Source organism: Vulpes lagopus, chromosome 6 (genome assembly GCF_018345385.1).
Source record: "Vulpes lagopus strain Blue_001 chromosome 6, ASM1834538v1, whole genome shotgun sequence".
NCBI lineage: Eukaryota > Metazoa > Chordata > Mammalia > Carnivora > Canidae > Vulpes > Vulpes lagopus.
The window spans coordinates 130,890,333-130,895,938 of NC_054829.1; the positions used below are offsets into that span (position 1 = coordinate 130,890,333).

A 5,606-nucleotide genomic window follows, 5' to 3' on the forward strand; every position below is an offset into this window, starting at 1 on the left:
TTGGGGGAAAAATACAAATGAAATGAAAATTCCATTAGAATAACGAATGGGCTTTGTACTATGAGAAGAAATATATAGGCTGATTTCTTTACGTAAAGAAATGACATTTGCATTTGAGACTATCTCCTTTCGGGTTTCTATACAATCTGACAAAATTCGTATTTACCTTAGAAGCTGTAAATACTTTAGTGAAATAACCATCTGAACTTTTCTCAAGATTTACCTCATGGAACGTATTTACGAAATTGCTGTTTTAGGGGGCACTTGGGTGGCTCGTTTGGAATCGGGCTCTTTGCTTTGCACAGTGGCAGGCTCGTAGCCAGTGAGGTTTATCCGAGGCCCGATTATTGCTAATTGGAATCAGGCTCTTGATTTTGGCTCAAATCGTGATCTCAGGGTCTTGGGATCAAGCCCCGCCTCGGGGTCCACACTTAGCAAGGAGTCTGCTTTCCCCCTGCCTCTCCCCTTGCTCTCCTCTCTCTCAAGTAACTAAGTGAATTTAAAAAGAGAAGGGAGTTGCTGGTTTTGTAGGTCAAAATGGCCAAATATCAGCAATTGGTAGAGGTCAATTCTCTCCTGAACCTCATAATTTCATTCAACAAATATTTATTGAGGCCCCTAATATGGTGTTCTTTGGCAACTCCCATTCTATATGGAGACTCTAAAATAGAAATAAGCAATTAAAAAACAGAACAATAGAAACAATGATAGAGAAGGTACAGAATGACACAAAGGAAGGTGTGAAAGGTTCAGCACAGCCCAGTGAGGAAAGGTGTTGCGAAGCAGATGGTGCTGGAGCTGAGTAACCAGAAAGCAGTGGAGCCAGTTGAGAGTTGGGAGTGTCTTCCCGGGTGGAGGAAACTACATGCACCCATCTTTGAGGCATAACACAGGATGACAAGTTCAAGTAATGACACTGTTTCATCGTTTAGGCCTTTTGGATCCTGGGTAAGGAAAAGTGGCTGGAGGCTGCAGGAAAATAGGAGCAAGGACAGAAAATAAAAATGGAGAGAGGTTGAACAGGTGTGCTTTGTGTCACACTATAGAGTAAGAATTTTGACTGTAGAATGGTGACGAATTTAAATGTCCTCAACTGGATATTGGTGGGCTAGTGAAAAGCTTTAAACTGGGAGGCAACATGTTCAACGTATGTTTTTCGAAGGCTAACTCTGTCAGTGGAATGGTAGGGAGACTCGCCAAGCAGCCACAGGTGAGGAACTGAGCTAAGGTAACATTTTGCAGCCGGTATGGGGATAGAGAGGACCGGGGGGAGTGAGAGGTGTGATGGTAGTAAATGCAAAAGAGCTTAGTTCCAGAATATTCTCTACCATTTGAGTTCTTTTGAAGAATGTTACATTTTCCTTATTGAAAATTTTATATGGGGTGCCTGGCTCAGTGTTTCCTTATTGAAAATTTTATATGGGGTGTTCAGCTCAGTTGGCTGAACATCGGCCCTCTGTTCAGTGAGGAGTTGCTTCTCCCTCTCCCTCTGCTGCTCTCCCTGCTTGTGCTCTCTTGTACTCTCTCTCTCAAATAAATAAAATATTTAAAAGAAAAAAGAAAGTTTTATATGAGTATAATAACTGGGTTAAGTCTTTGTAAAATGTGTTTAATAAATATCCTATTAATAGAAAATCATTGCATGATTAATTCAACTATCACTTAATCAAAAAATGAATTTTCTTTCTTTTTTTTAAAGATAGAAAGAAAGTGTGTACAAGCCGGGGGTGGGGGCAGAGAGAGAGGAAGAAGAAGATAATCTTAAGCAGGCTTCACACTCAGCGCAGCGCCCCATTTGGGACTCAATCTCATTGCCCTGAGATCATGACCTGAGCACGAACCAAGAGTTGGGTGCCCAACTGACTGAGCCACCCAGATGCTGCTCGAAAGATGAATTTTAAAAATCAGTTTAGAGGTCCCTGGGTGGCTCTGTTGGTTAAGCATCTGACTTTGGGGCAGGTCATGATCTCAGGGCCATGCGATCAAGCCCCGAATAGGGCTCTGCTCCATGCTCAGGGTGGAGTCAGCTTGTCCCTCTCCCTCTGCCCCTCCTCCAGCTCATACATGCATTTGCACACACACTCTCTCTTTCTCTTGATCTCTCTCTCTCAAATAAAATATTTTTAAAAAATCAGTTTAATTGGTCATTCTATGTGGTTTCTGCTTGAGACATAATAGATATAACCACAGTCCATGAATCTTCCACTCCAAAGGAACATTTTTTCCCTAATTCTGAAGGAAAGTATTTCTTATATGTGAAAAGGGATTCTAATCTTAAATAGGAGTAATAATGTCCACAATGTTCTCATCTGGTAAAGGAAAAAGCTAATTTTGTCTTCAGTCTCTTCTTCCCCCCCAGAAATCACTATCCATAAGAAATAGTCTCAGAAAATAAGTTCTTACATTAATTATTATTTTAGGCAACGACTATTTAAAATTATGTATCTATGTGAAAAATTAAAATAATAATACTTAACTGGCCAAATTCTTCCCATTATTGCCCCAAAAGTTAAATAAAATAAAGAAATCTTTTTCTAGAAATTTCTTTAGAGAGGTGTTTAACAGAGGACAAACATTATATAATGTGCCTTATTGTAATGGACAGTGTTGCTTCTGGTCAACAGATGTTATCTGACAGGACAAATACTTGGCACAGAAATTACTAACACATTCAGAAACTAATCTTCCCTGAATTCAGCTTTGACTCAAAAGCTGGCTGTGGAATACACTGCATTGGAAAATTCACATTTTAAAAAAATGGACAGAGTAGTTAGCTCACATTATTCAAGACTGACCCATACATTTCTTTCAATAGTGAAAGTAACTGTTTAAATTTCAGGGGCATGTCACTGATTAAAACATCTATTGTGTTTTTATAAATTTAGTCCTCCTTTATATCCCTGTCTTCATCAAACAGAACTTGGTTATCTGATTCTGCTGCCATTTTTAATCCTTTGTAATTGATTTCATATTCTAAGCCCCACACTATATCCCATTTTGACTTTTTAAAGATATATATTTTTAATTTTTAAAAAATCAGCCAATGTCTAATAATAAAAATGCTGTTTATGAAATACTGTTAAACTTTCATTACATTTCTTGTTAAAGTCTAGAAAAGGTTAGTGAAATATAGGTTGCTTTGGACTTAAAAGCTGCTGCTTTAGAGATCGTAGCATGATCTCTAAATAAATACTGGATTTTAAAAGGAAAAAAATCCTTCTGTATGCAGTCACATGTGGCATTTAGTACTAGAAATTTTTTTCAGAAAAGGCAAAAATTGGCCAGACAAATTCTGGATCTGCAGAGTACAACTCATTCTTTCTTCATCCCCGTTGAGGAATGTTGACAGGTGACAATACAAAAGCTAGTCTGCACCAAATTCAAAGTTACGTTTTATTTCCTAATTATGTTCACTATATATTGCTGCTTACACTCCCTCACCTTCCTTGCTTAGTACACAACCCTCTTATCTACTCGTAATGTTGTGGCTCAGCAATCTGGTCTATGTTCAGCTGAATGGTTCTTCTCTGGTCTTGCCTGGGATCACTCAGTTGCAGTCATCTGGCAAGGACGCTGGAGCTGGAGGGTCTAAGAGGCCTCACTCACATATGTGGGGTTAGTGTTAGCTATAGATGGGGCCTCTCTCTCCATAAGGTCTCTCATTCTCATGGAGCCCACATCCTGGTCTCCAGGTTCCAAGAAAGTGAGAACTCTCACAAAGTCACTTCCACAGCATTCCATCAAAGCAAAATACAATGGAAGCTCAAATCCAAGATGGAACAATAGTCTCCATCTCTCTTTCTCTCTTTTTAAGAGTATTTTTATTTATTTGTTTGAGAGAAAGAGAGAGAGAGAGAGAGAGAGAGCATGGGGGGGGGGCAAAGGGAGATAGAGATACAGACTTTTTCCCGCTAAGCGGGAAACCCAATGTGGGACTCCATCCTAGGACCTGGGATTATGAACTGAGCTGAAGGCAGATGCTTAACCAACTGAGCCACCCAAGTACCCAAGAGTCTCCATCTCTTGATGGGAAGAGATATAAAGGCACACTTCACGGGAGTGTACGCGGAAAGAATATGTGACTGTTTTTTTCCCCAGTCTACCACACTAACAATGGCTCAAAATTCACAATGTGGAAAAGATTGATCAGTTTAATTATGTAAAAATTCAAAAAAATCTCTCGTGCTACAAAAACACCATAAGTATGGTAAGAAGATGAACAACAAACATGGAAAATATTTATATCAGACAAAAGTGTGTTATCTCTAGTACATAGAGAGTTTCTAAAAAAAAATAGACAACTAAAGAACTAACAAGGATCTTGGAGGGGACCTCTTGGAGGGGAGCCTGGGTGGCTCAGTTAGTTAAGCATTGGATTCTTGATTTCAGGTCACGTCATGATCCCAGGATCATGGGATTAAGCCCCATGACAGACCCCAAGCTCGGTGTGGAGTCTGCTGAAGATTCTTTCCCCCCTCCTCCCTTCTCCTCTAATCCTCATTATCCCAGGTCAGCTCTTTCTGTCTCTAAAATAAATAAATAAATAAATAAATAAATAAATAAATAAATAAATAAATAAAATCTTAAAAAAAAAAAAAGAACATAAGCATATACTGACCAACTTCAATTTGTGGACTTTAATTGGGTTCTAATTCAAAGAACAAACTGAAGGAGGGAAAAACCCTTTGAGGCAGTTGAAGAAATTGGATCACTGACTAGATAATTAGTAATAGAAGGAATTATTATTGCTATCATATTATTATTTTACATACATATTATTATTTTACATTCCAGGTGGTGGAAGATAAGTGGGTGGGACTAAAAATATAGTATTTGCCAAGATTGATAATTGGTGATTGGGATGTAGGGCACGTGAAGATTCCCTTATACTGTCCTCACTACTTTTATTTGAAAATTTCCACAATAAAATATTAAAAAGAAAAAAAATGCATTTAAACTATTTACTTAAGACGAGGAAATTCTTTTTGAAAGACTTCTGGTGGACATTATTGTGTCTGAATAAAATACTTAGAATTGTGGTGATTCATCCTGTGACTATGAAGAAAGCCTACCAAGGACAAAGCCAAGACATTCTTGATAGTAGAGCAGAATAAGACAAACAACCTGATTCTTGATGACTGAGCCACAGGATAAAGCAACCTTGGAGCAGCTCAACCTCTGGATACCTAGAGAGATAATAACTGTCTTTGTCATTTAACCCATTTTGAGTTTATTTCTGTTATTTGCAGCAGAAACCATCCTAAGCAAAACAGTGGAAAAGAATGTATTTTTGTGTGTATGTTGAAGTCATAAGTGTGGTACTGGGTAGTGTTTCCACCTCATCTTACAGACTATTTGGCAAAACAGCATCCCCTTCTTTAAAAAAGGGGCGGGGGGCAGCCCGGGTGGCTCAGCGGTTTAGTGCCGCCTTCGGCCCAGGGCATGATCCTGGAGACCTGGGATCGAGTCCCACGTCCGGCTCCTTGCATGGAGCCTGCTTCTCCCTCTGCCTGTGTCTCTCTGCCTCTTTCTCTCTCCCTGTGTCTCGTGAATAAATAAATAAATAAATAAATAAATAAATAAATAATCTTCAAATAAAATAAAAC

At 38.9% G+C, this 5,606-nt stretch overlaps 1 pseudogene; it reads left to right on the plus strand.

Moving 5' to 3' along the window:
• The first annotated feature begins 293 nt into the window (after window positions 1-293).
• LOC121493947 lies at window positions 294-423 on the plus strand (annotated as a pseudogene).
• The last annotated feature ends 5,183 nt before the right edge of the window (window positions 424-5,606 follow it).